At 36.7% G+C, this 13,522-nt stretch overlaps 1 protein-coding gene and 1 pseudogene across 2 annotated transcripts in view; both read left to right on the forward strand.

Moving 5' to 3' along the window:
• ATP7A (ATPase copper transporting alpha) overlaps nt 1–13,522 on the forward strand; it is a 130,870-nt gene that overhangs the window by 16,018 nt on the left and 101,330 nt on the right. The window lies entirely within an intron of this gene.
• Nucleotides 4,470–5,944, forward strand: LOC113887812 (annotated as a pseudogene). The gene has a single exon (XR_003509839.1). The product of XR_003509839.1 is annotated as a dnaJ homolog subfamily A member 1 pseudogene (transcript).

A 13,522-nucleotide genomic window follows, 5' to 3' on the forward strand; every position in this document is an offset into this window, starting at 1 on the left:
ATCAAGAGCAAGATTTTAATATACATTTTCAAAAGGCTTATTTAGTTTTAGTGCTTCTTTTTCTAATAAATTAAAATCTTCTCATAAACATCAGGAATCATATGACCATTGTAAAACAGCTTGCTAGAGCTAGACATAGCCCAGTATTCTAACAGGATTGGATTAATCAAAGTGGAATTTCAACTTCTTTGAGGAATATACATGGGCAGTGGTCTGAATTGTCTAATTCCTAGGATTTATGGGTTTGACCAGTGCTTCTCCTATGGCTCAGTGGATAAAGAATCTGTCTGCAATGCAGGAGATAGAAGAGATGCAGATTCAGTCCCTGGGTCAGGAAGATCCCCTGGAGGAGGAAATGGCAACCCACTCCAGTATTCTTGCCTAGAAAGTTCCATGGACAGAGGAACCTGGTGGTCTACAGTCCATGAGGTCACAAAGAGTCAGACACGACTGAGCACATAGCACAGGCAGGCATGGGGTTGACCTCACATGGGTTGTTAGTCACTCTCTTTCAGTAAATAATATATTAACTGTAGAAAACTTCATAAAGCACAGCAAAAAATCGTAACAGTACTATCAGTATTACTACTCTCCAAGATAACTTTATATAGTCTTCCAAACTTTTTCATGTGCAAATATATACTTTGGTCTGTCTATGTCTCCTTTGAAAACAAAGACTTATTATTCAGTATACTATTGACTGTCTCTCTATGTCAGAATATTTAAATTTCATAGCTGTACTGTATTCCACTAAATACATGGATCATCATTTATTTTACTAATCCTCATTTTTTTGAGTCTTGTATCCAGGTTTTTTGTGTGTGTGTGTGAAGAATATTATGTTTATACAGTATCTTTGATTGTCTTTCCATTTATTTCCTTACAGCTACCACTCTGACATGGCAGTACTGCTTTCAGGAATATACTGTAAGGAAATAAATGGAAAGCTTCTTTTTCATAACAAAAATAATATATATGCTCATAATAATAAAAAGTCACAGGGTGAAAAAAGTAAAATGCTCTGAATTCCCAGCCCCTCCTCAGAGAAAGTGTTAGCACTTTCTTGTGTATTCTAAAACACTTCAGTGCATTTTCAAGCCTTTGTAATACCTATTTCTGCTTTTTCCTCTTTACACACATGGGCTTATACTATACATATACTATTTTGCACTTTGCAGGTTTCATTTAGCATATCTTGTTCATCTTGTGTGAAGAAATATAGACCTACTTCATTTTAGAGAATGATTGTATGATATTTCATCATGTGGATGTGCTGTATTTTATTTAATTAGTTCCTTTTTGGTTAACATTTAAAGTTGTTTTCAGTTCTGTTCTATAATAAACAGTGCTTCAATGAATATCCTTGTATATATATCTTTATGAGCCTAACTTCTAGATTAAATTCCTAGAGGCTACCTTCTAGATAGCATACTGAAAAGCAGAGACATTACTTTGCCAACAAAGGTCCGTCTAGTCAAGGCTATGGTTTTTCCAGTGGTTATGTATGGATGTGAGAGTTGGACTGTGAAGAAAGCTGAGCACCGAAGAATTGATGCTTTTGAACTGTGGTGTTGGAGAAGACTCTTGAGAGTCCTTTGGACTGCAAGGAGATCCAACCAGTCCGTTCCAAAGATCAGCCCTGGGTATTCTTTGGAAGGAATGATGCTAAAGCTGAAAGTCCAGTACTTTGGCCACCTCATGTGAAGAGTTGACTCATTGGAAAAGACTCTGATGCTGGGAGGGATTGGGGGCAGGAGGAGAAGGGGACGACAGAGGATGAGATGGCTGGATGGCATCACTGACTCGATGGACATGAGTCTGAGTGAATGCCGGGAGTTGGTGATGGACAGGGAGGCCTGGCGTGCTGGGATTCATGGGGTTGCAAAGAGTCGGACACAACTGAGTGACTGAACTGAACTGAACTGACCTTCTAGATAAAATTCCTAGAAGTGAAATTGCTAGATCAAAGGGCATGTGCATTCCAAATTTTGGTAAATAGTGCCAAATTGCCCTCCAGAAAAGTGGTACACATTTATACTGCCACTAACAGCATATAAAAGTGGTGAGTACTTTAAAAGACTTTTGATACATACTGCCAAGTTGTCCTCCAGAAAAATATAATTTCATGCTTTCACTAGCAGTGTAGGAGTGTGTCTGTCTAACCATACTGGAGTGGGCAGCCTATCCCTTCTCCAGTGAATCTTCCCCATCCCGAATTGAACCAGGGTCTCCTGCAGTGCAGGTGAATTCTTTACCAGCTGAGCTATCAGGGAAACCCTGATACTTCTAACAGTATCTGCCTAAGTGTGGTTAGACAGTACTAACAGTATTACTACTCTCCAAGATAACTTTATATAGTCTTCCAAACTTTTTCTTATGCAAACATTCACTTTGGTCTGTCTGTGTCTCCTTTGAAAACAAAGACTTATTATTCAGTATACTATTGACTGTCTTTGTATGTCAGAATATTTAAACTTCCTAGCTGTACAGTATTCCACTAAATACATGGAATTGAACCTGTGCCCTCTGCAGTGGAAGTGTGGAGTCTTAATTGCTGGACTGCTTGGGAAGTCCTGATATAGAATTTAGTTTAGTTTAAGTATATTATATAGAGAATTAACTTTTATTTTTTTTCAAAGTGAGTAACTGATTGTCCCAAGGTCATTTGTTAATGAACCACTGTTTCTTCACGTACTTGAAATGCTGTCACTATTTTATATATAGTGATATAAAGTTGTATATATAGACACCCTCCTTATCACTCTTTCAAAATTAGTGTGTCCTCAAATATTTATTCTTTCATTTGAACCTGAGGATTATTGTGTCAGGTTCTCCCCGCCTCAAAATTCCACTGACTCTCTTAAATTTATAGACCAATTTGCAGAGAATTAACCTCTTTTAACAATATCTTCCTACACATTTCTTATTAAATTTATTACTGAGTATTTAAAATATTTTCTTCAGGGAAATGTACAGTGCTATATGAATGGATCTTTTACCATTCTACTTTCTAGTTGATTATTCTGCTACCCACTCCAGTATTCTTGGGCTTCCCTTGTGGCTCAGCTGCTAAAGAATCCTCCTGCTATGTGGGAGACCTGGGTTCGATCCCTGGCTTGGGAAGATCCCCTGGAGAAGGGAACGGCTACCCACTCCAGTATTTTGGCCTAGAGAATTCCATGGACTGTACAGTCCATGGGGTCGCAAAGAGTCAGACACGACTGAGCGACTTTCACTTTCACTTTCATTGTCAGTGTATAAGCAATTGATTTTGATATATTTAATTGTCAATCCTACTATACTCACTAATACCTCTCTATAGTAACTAAACCTTAATAAACTCTGTAGTTAGAGTTACATTTCAGGAAATCAAGTGTATCATCTAATACACATAAACTTTCTATAAAATGTATACATTTTTATGAATATATCTCCTTATTTTACTTGCTTTTTTTCATTAGATCCAAATAACAACTTTATGATACAGTTTAAGTAGCTATCATTCCCATATTATTTAGGACTATGTTTGTCAATGTATAGTCTCTGCGTTACTGTGTTAGAATCTTCAGAGGTGTTTGTTAAAAAGTGCAGATTGTTTGACATCATTTCTCTCCTAATGAATAAGATCTTTGGGTGGAGAGCTTCGAAATCCAGAATTGGATTTCTGCTTTGAAGTCTGGGAATCTTTGGAGCAAAGACTGCGACTGTGAGAGCAATTAAATGACTTCCCCAAATTTGCATAGATAATTTATTCTTGACCCCATGTTTCCTGACTCCACCTTTAGTGCTCACCACATATCTATCTGCTCTGTCTGTGTGATTCCTAAAATAATAAAAAAGTGTTCATTTGTATCCTTAGAATGTAATTCAGGAATAAGTTATTTTCACTTGTTTCCAGTTGCGTTAAAAGTTCTGTTGACTGGACATGAGAACTAACATCATGTACTATGTAATTTAAATATAAAATATCTTTATATTAGGTACCTTAAAAGTTATGAGAATAAATTACTGTATTCCTTTGCTTGTAGTATATTGCACAAAGAATTTTTTTCTCTGGGAACAATGTCAACCTGTAAGTCTCAGATAAAATGATGTGACAGGGTAGAGATCCAGGTCTTTCAGCATTTTGAGTAGAGAGAATGTTCAGCAAAGTGTTTTATCAGTTTTATTGATCCCATTTTTAGGCAGGTTGAAATGACTAATGTTTTAATTATCAAGGCAGTATAACCTCTAAAATTATTTTTCCCAGGGCAGATTTATTGGTGTTATTTGTTGTTGTTGAGCCTAAAAACAGAAAGATTCTCTCAAAATCAAACCACCATATTATCTCCTAATGCCAAAATTTTCATTTAACATGCAACCGTCTGTAACTGCTTATTCATAGAGTTTTATAAGTACAGTCAGTCCCCTATATATGAATGAATTTTATTCGGAGAGTGCATTCATAAGTCCAATTAAAAAATTAAATCTGGGGAACTTTCCAGAACGCTCGGTGAAAGGCGGAGGAGCGGCGGCTGCCCGAGCTGCGCACAGCAACGCGCTCCTTCCCGCTCCCCCACACCGGCATCGGCCCGCTCACCGGCTGTAGAAAATGGTGAAAGAAACCACTTACTATGATGTTTTGGGGGTCAAACCCAATGCCACCCAAGAATAATTGAAAAAGGCTTACAGGAAACTGGCCTTGAAGTACCACCCTGATAAGAATCCAAATGAAGGCGAGAAGTTTAAACAGATTTCTCAAGCTTACGAAGTGCTCTCTGATGCAAAGAAAAGGGAGTTATATGACAAAGGAGGAGAACAGGCAATTAAAGAAGGTGGAGCAGGTGGTGGTTTTGGCTCCCGCATGGACATCTTTGATATGTTTTTCGGAGGAGGAGGCAGGATGCAGAGAGAGAGGAGAGGTAAAAACGTTGTCCATCAACTTACAGTAACTTTAGAAGATTTATATAATGGTGCAACAAGAAAACTAGCTCTGCAAAAGAATGTGATTTGTGACAAATGTGAAGGCCGAGGTGGTAAAAAAGGAGCAGTAGAATGCTGTCCCAATTGCCGAGGTACTGGAATGCAAATAAGAATTCATCAGATAGGACCTGGAATGGTTCAGCAAATTCAGTCTGTCTGCATGGAGTGCCAGGGCCATGGGGAGCGGATCAGTCCTAAAGATAGATGTAAAAGCTGCAATGGAAGGAAGATAGGTCGAGAAAAGAAAATTCTAGAAGTTCATATTGACAAAGGCATGAAAGATGGCCAGAAGATAACATTCCATGGTGAAGGAGACCAAGAACCAGGACTGGAGCCAGGAGATATTATCATTGTTTTAGATCAGAAGGACCATGCTGTTTTTACTCGACGAGGAGAAGACCTTTTCATGTGTATGGACATACAGCTGGTTGAGGCGTTGTGTGGCTTCAAAAAGCCAATATCTACTCTTGACAACCGAACCATAGTCATCACTTCTCATCCAGGTCAAATTGTCAAGCATGGAGATATCAAGTGTGTGCTAAATGAAGGCATGCCAGTTTATCGTAGGCCATACGAAAAGGGTCGCCTAATCATTGAATTTAAGGTAAACTTTCCTGAGAATGGCTTTCTCTCTCCTGATAAACTCTCTTTGCTGGAAAAACTTCTGCCTGAGAGGAAGGAAGTAGAAGAGACTGATGAAATGGACCAGGTAGAATTAGTGGACTTTGATCCAAATCAGGAAAGACGGCGCCATTACAATGGAGAAGCATACGAGGATGATGAACATCATCCTCGGGGTGGTGTTCAGTGTCAGACCTCTTAGTAGGGCCTGTGAATAACACTCACTGCTGGTGTTTTATTTGCAGTAGTGATTGAGTGAAGGACTATAATCATATGCTCACTACTTGCTTTTGTTTTAATATTCAACTATAGTAGTGTTTAAAAGTTAAATGAAGAATAAACTCAAATATAAAAGCTCTGACTTTGCCCTGTATGTATGATGACTTCAGTGTGCAAGATAAGTTTAGTACTTGTAAAAATGACTTTAAAAAATTTCCCCTAGCATTTGTTAGGCCATACTTTGTAATTGATTTCAGCTATGTACATGGAATAGCTTAGATTGAAATGCCAGGTATATGTATTGACTTCAGTGTATGACCCTTAATTGTTAAGCTATGAAATTAAAACTGTGTTTAACTGGCAGTCAGACAAAGAAATTAATGTAGAGAAGTGTTGGTCTGTATGTAGTAAGTGGGATTCATTGTGATGCTTCTGCATTTATTCTATTGCCTCAACTGTACTTGAAGATGGCATGCTGTATAATTTAATTTAGCCTGTGGTATCAGTGATAGAAATGATACCTTTGTAAAGAAGGGGTTTATCATAATATGCTGCTTATTGAGGGCTTGCACTTGTAGAATTGCATTCCCTTCTTTTGCTGTGCCATCTTTTATTAATATAGCTATTGGTCCTGGTTACTTTTTTTGCCCCCCGCCCCCCCACCTTTGGACCACAGTAAGCCTTAGAGTAGTGACTTCTGGAGCAGGGAAACTTAGAGGTTAGAGTGATGAGACCTTTACATGGAGAAGTAATTTGCATGTATGAGATAGGAAGGTGTTTTTGTAGGTATGTTATAGGCTTACTTTAAACCATTTAACTTATGCTCCAGAGTAACTGTAATTTAATGTTGGTAGTATAGCAGATTATGATGAATAGCTTTAATTGTATGTTTAAAGTCATATGTTCACAAGCTTAAATCTGGTATCAGAATTTAAGCAATTCTTGAAATGTATGAATGTCTCTTTAATATACTGATTACAAAGCAAAAAAAAAAAAAAAAATTAAGTCTGATGGATTTAGCCTAGGTACCCAACTAATGCACTTGGCTATAAAGTACTGTACTGTAGTAGGTTTATAGTACTTTTCACAGAAATAATACATAAAACAATAATAAAACATTTAAAATTTTACAATAAGTACCTTGAAAAATAGAGTAGTACAGTACGACAGGGCTTTCCAGGTGGAGCCAGTGGTAAAGAACCTGTCTCCCAGTGCAGGAGACGTAAGAGACGTGGGTTTGATCCCTGGGTTGGGAAGATCCCCTGGAGGAGGGCATGGCAGTCCACTCCAGTGTTCTTGCCTGGAGAATCCCACGGATAGAGGAGCCTGGCGGGCTGCAGTCCATGGGGTCTCACAGAGTCAGACACGACTAAAGACACGACTAATTTATAAGTGTATGCACAATACAACACCTGGTATACAGGTGCTGGCATCGAGTGAACAAGTAAGAAGAGTTACTTCCTGGAGGAAGGAGAGGAGGTGGGAGATGGTAGAGCTGAAGGACTGTCAACAATAGGAGACGAAGTGTAAGCTACAACTTCACTCACGCCTAATGCAGATGGCACAGTTTCTGGTTCCTTGCTGGATTCAATTCTGTCTACCCTCTTGAAAAGACGATCCAGTAATGTCCGGGTAGTAGCTCTTTATATCTCGTCATAGATGACATTGTTGCACTGGATTTGCATTCTGAATGGCTGCTGCAGCCTTTGGGTCCTGTGCCTCAGAAACTAACAATGCGTCCTCGGAGAAAATCTTGCCATTTCCTGCATTGTGAATCTGTTTGTTTCTTCAGTTACTTCTTCTTCCTGTTGTCTCTCTTCATCTTTTCTCTCAGCCTCTGGTTTCATCAGGTCTTCATTAGTAAGCTTCTCATGTTACATGACAAGGAGTTCAGTGAAGTCATCCTTTTGCTGCTCTAGCTCATGCTTGTACACAAAAGGACAGCCACTTGTAGAGGATGCATGCATGTGACAGTGTATGCCATACATGTAAACTAATGTGATCAGACATGTGAATGGAGATTCATATCTTTGAAAGTTTGCAACTTGAAGGTTAGTATGTAGGGTACTTAACTAATTTATATGTGTCTCATTTCTAATTTGATAGATTGTTGATATTACTAGGATTGAAGAAAACAATTCAATTTGCTTATGGAAATTTTGCAAATTCCTTTGTCCCAAATCCATCCCTAAAGTCAGATTATTAGGACATGCTGTATGTTTTCCTTGCTATTCCAAAGATTCTCACCCAGTTTGGTAACTAGTTTGATCTTTTTCTGTATGTATGTAAAATTTCCTGATCACAGTTGGATTTTTCTAGTCTTTTAAAACTAATTGTAGTGAGATTAATTGTTGTTGCTGCTTACATTCTCTGTGACTGAAGAAACCTATTTCTCAGTTTTTCTTTTTTGCTTCTCTTTTTAATTTAAGGTTAAAGCATTATATTCTGTTCATTTTCAGGCCCAGCACTAAAAGAATCCCTTTTCCCACACTTCTCTATCAACCATCTTTTACTATTCTTTCCTTCACTTCCTTTATTTTATACAGTCTCCTTTTTCTTTGTCACCCTTAACTTTTTTTTGTTTTCAAAAACAGGAACTGTATGTGACCTGCTTCCTCTTGTGTTTGGAAAACGCTATCTGCAGATGTCTAAAGCTCTAGAAAAAAATAGACATATCCAGTTCAAGCAAAGAAAGTATGTTTAGCCAATTTTAGCTTTTTCCTTATTATTTTTTTCTGAATACTAAAGTAATACATGCTTATTTTAATGAGATTGTAAGTATATAAAGTAAAAAAAAAAAAACAACAGAAAGTCATCCCCACAAAGGGTAATCACTTTTAATGGTTTGTCTCTTTCTAGACCTTTTTCTATTTATGGATATGGTTCCATGTCAGTATATGTAGATTTAGCTTATTCTCTTTAACTGCTATGTAGTCTTCTATAGTATGAATGTATCATAATCTATTTCTTTATTGATGTTTAGAGAATCTCCAAGTTTTAACTATTTTAAGTGTGCTTATCCTATGGCTTTGAACATATGTATACATATTTTTGTAGATTATAGTCTTTTAAGTAAAATTGCTTGGCTAAGGGTTATATACATGTGACAATCTTGATAGGCATTGCAAAACTGCCCTCCAAAAAAAGCTATAGTTGTTGGGGTCCTTTAATGGACCGGGACCTGGCGGTCCGGAGTCAACAATAAGAAAGTGAAAGAGAGAGCTGGAGGGAGGGAGAGAGAGAAAGAAAGAAAGGAAGAAAGAAAGAAAGACAGATACGGGGACCCAAACTCTGATGGAGCAAAGTTGCTTTAATGATTTTTCTGTGAGTATATATAGGCTGTGGTACAAGAAATTTCTTTTGATAATGATAAAGATAAGAAAACCAAATGTACAGCAACCGTTACCAAGGGAACAAGGGATTAATAATGGTCACAAGGTCAGGAGACAATCCATATCTCAAGAAAGGGGATCGAGACTAAGCAGTTTTGTCGTAAAGAGAATGTTTACTAAAGGAGATTCAAGCCTGTCTCACACAATGACCTCAGTTCCTGGGAGCAGCATGCTGCTCCGCTTGAAAAGAAACAAAGGACTTGTGAGAAACAGCACGTAGGAATCCTCCTGTTAAACACTCCCCGACAATAGTGATTTATACATTTTTTTTTTTCTGATTGTGCTGTGCAGCATACGGGATCTTGGTTCCCTGACCAGGGATGGAACCTGAGGCCCCTGCAGTGGAAGCATGGAGTTTTAATCATTCGACCACTAGGAAAGCCCCATAGTGTTTTATACTTGATTGACAGGATGGTAAAATATTTTTCTCATCCTTGATCATATTGAATAGATACACTGGTCTTTTAAGTTTTTGCCACCATGATAAGCAAAATATATGATGTTACTGTTTTAGTTAATATTTAATTTGTATTTCCCAAATTTTATTTTTAGCTAGTTTAAACATCTTTTCATTGAATAACATTAGTAAGTTAATAAGTAGTTTAATAACTACCCCATTATAACATTATTCTTTTAATAACAACCCCACAGACTACACAGTCCATGGAATTCTCCAGGCCAGAATACTAGAGTGGGTAGCCTTTCCTTTCTCCAGGGGATCTTCCCAAGCCACGGATCGAACCCAGATCTCCTGCATAGCAGGCAGATTCTTTACCAGCTGAGCCACAAGGGAAGCCCTTAATAATTACATTATATGTTAAATAAAGGATTGTAAGCATACACTATAATCGCTCAGTAAGAAAAAATGTAGGTGTTAGAAGAAATCATGCAATCTTTATCCTCTCATTTCTTGCATATGGTGGGAAAGAAGTAGTGAATGTGTGAATTTTGTATGAATTGGTCATCTGTTCAGGTGCATATATAGAAATCCCAACTGATAGATTTCAGAATGTGTTGGGCTGATGGCTTGTCTCTTTCATAGGCTGCCCTCTCACCTATTATCTCCCTGAATAGGCCACTGCTAAAGTCTGTCAGTGAGGGTGACTTAGCTTTGTGGATAGTTATGTCATTCCTGATGGTGGGCTAATTTTTTTTACTTTATAGATCTTTTTTAACCTGATGACTGATTAGTTCACTTCTATTTAACATCAACCTGCTATGAGACCTGTTTATTTACTTTATGCTTATAGGCCAAAGTCCCTGTAGGTATATGCACTAAATTGACCAGAATTACACAACAAAATCACAGAGCCAAAAGACAGTAGAAGTGTAATTTGCCATATAATCTCTGTAGGTTGACACTGAAATGATAAATTGTGAGTCACTGGGATTTGTGGTCTTCATTGAAACTTCAAAAATTGGACAGATTCTTCTCTCTTCAGTGATTATATATATAACTGTGATTTTATATATATATATAATATATAATATATTATATAATTATATAATATATATTATAACACTGCCTTCACCTGAGGGATTTTATTTGCTGACCTTTGTTAAGACTTCTGTGATTCTATATTGTTATATTTCTAAGGCTACAAATTATATATATATATATATATATATATATAAAAAGGACAGATACAGATTTTTTGGAAGATTCGTTTATTGATTTTTGGCTGTGCTAGGTCTTTGTTGCTGCATGGGGGCGTTCCCTAATTGTGGTGAATGGGCTTCTGGTTGCAGTGGCTCTTTGTGGAGCACGGGCTCCAGGGTGTGTGGGCTTTAGTAGTTGTGGCATGTGGGCTCAGTAGTTGTGGTACATGGGCATAAGGGATCTTCTTGGACCAGAGATCGAACCCATGTCCCCTGCATTGGCAGGTGGATTCTTAACTACTGTACCACCAAGGAAGCCCAGGACAGATATAGATTTAATTCTGACTTTTACTGTCCATCAAGAGGTGTGATTTAAAATAAATTTATAGATATAATAAGGTGGACTGAAGTTAGCAGTTTTTTTTTCTTAAAGGTGTATTGAGGTATAATACACTTACAGCATTGTATAAGTATAAGGAGGACAGCATAAGGACTTGACTTACATGTATTGCAAAATAATTATCACAATAAGTTTAATAATATCCATCACCTCATATAGATACTAGAAAAAACAAAAACATTTTTTTCCTTGTGATGAGAGCTTTCAGGATTTACTCTCTTAGCAACTTTCAAATATATCATACAGCAGTGTTAACTATAATCATCATTTGTACACTACATCCCTAGTACTTATTTATCTTATAACTGTAAATTTGTACCTTTTGACCACCTTCATTCAATTTTCTTACCCTTTACTCCCTGCCTCTGGTAACCACAGCTCTGGTCTTTTTCTAAGTTTTTTTTTTTTTTTAAGATTCCACATACAGTATTTATTTTTCTCTCTCTGACTTATTTCACTTAGCATAATGCAACCAAGTTCCATTCATGTTGTCCCAAATGACAGGATTTCCTTCTTTTTAATGGTGGAATAGTATTCCATCATATGTATGTGTATGTGTGTATATATATATATATATATATATATATATATATATCACATTTTATTTATCTATTGATAGACACTTAGGTTGTTTCTGTGACTTGGCTATTATAAATAATGCTGCAGTGAACATGGAAGTCCAGATCTCTCTTTGACACAGTGATTTCATTTCCTGTGGATATATACCCAGAGTGGAATTGCTAGATCCTATGGTAATTCTGTTTTTAATTTTTTGAGAAACTTCCTATTATTTTCCATAGTGGCTTTACCAGTTTACATCTTACCAGCAATGCATAAAGGTCCCCTCTTTTCTATGTCCTTGCCAAGATTTATTATTTCTTGTCTGTTTGATGAGTTATAATCTTGTAACTTCAAGATATGTTGATGAGTAGTTCTAACCTCTAAGGTCATCCCATATGTTCATATATGTTAAAACTTTTTTATAGTAGATTTTGCATTTCAATCATGAACATATTTGTCAAAAAGATGAGGTAATCAAACTTATACTTGTATGTATTAATAGGAAAATAGTTCTGATTTATAAATCCCTGAAGACACAGGTTGTTTCTTCCCATATCCTCTAATGCCTGTGTAGAGTAAAAATTCAGTAAATGCTGAGTGAATCAGATTTATTATAAAAGCATAAATGTTAGCTATTAAAATTTGTCAGCATGTATCAAGAACTTTCAAAGTTCTTGTTTTTCATTTAGAATATCTTCCCACCCACACACAAACACAGAAAAATGGTCAAATAATCAGTACACAAGAGAAGAAAAGTGAGTGATTAATATATGTATAAAAAGATAACCAACCTCATTAATAATCTAAGAAACATGTAAAGAATGAAATATTTTCACCTGTTATATTGCTAAACATTAAAAAGAATACTTGGGTATACAATTATCTGTTGTGAGTCCTTGCTTTCAGTTCTTCTGGATATAGACCTAGAAGCAGAATTTCTGAATCATATGGTAATTCTATGTTTAACTCTTTGAGGAACTGCTGCTAAACTTTTCCACAGCGAGTGCAGTATCTTATTTAATTTAATTTAATTTATTTATTAGAATGGTTTATTATACATTATATATAATTTATTTATTTAATTTTATTTTATTCATTTATTAGAATGGTTTATTATACATTATGCACATTATTATATACATTATAAATTATACAAGTTTATTATACATTTTATTTTTTGTATTATTTGTGTTATTTTTAATTGGAGTATAATTGCTTTGGGCTTCTCAGGTAGCTCAAACGGTAAAGAATCTACCTGCAATGCAGGAGACCCAGGTTCCATCTCTGGGCCAGGAAGATCCATTGAAGAAGGGCATGGCAAGCCACTCCAATATTCTTGCCTGGAGAATTTCATGGACAGAAGAGCCTGGCTGGCTACAGTCCATGGGATTGCAAAGAGTTGGACACGACTGAGCGACTTAACACACACACATAATTGCTTTACAATATTGTGTTAGTTTCTGCTGTACAACAATGTGAGTCAGCAATATGTATACATATATCCCTCCTCTCTTGAGCCTCTCTCCCACCTCAACCTCATCCCATTCCTCTAGGTCATCACAGAGCACAGAGCTGAGCTCCCTGCACTATATAGCAGCTAAAGTACACCATTTTGCATTCCTACCAGCAAAGCACAAGCATCCCAATTTCTCCACATCTTCACCAATGCTTTTTGTTTTAATTATAGTCATCCTCAGTAGGTATGATGTGGTATCTCCTTGAGGTTTTGATTTACATTTCCCTAATGGCTGAAATGTTGAAATCTTTT

Source organism: Bos indicus x Bos taurus, chromosome X (assembly GCF_003369695.1).
Source record: "Bos indicus x Bos taurus breed Angus x Brahman F1 hybrid chromosome X, Bos_hybrid_MaternalHap_v2.0, whole genome shotgun sequence".
In the NCBI taxonomy this organism is placed as follows: Eukaryota; Metazoa; Chordata; class Mammalia; order Artiodactyla; family Bovidae; genus Bos; species Bos indicus x Bos taurus.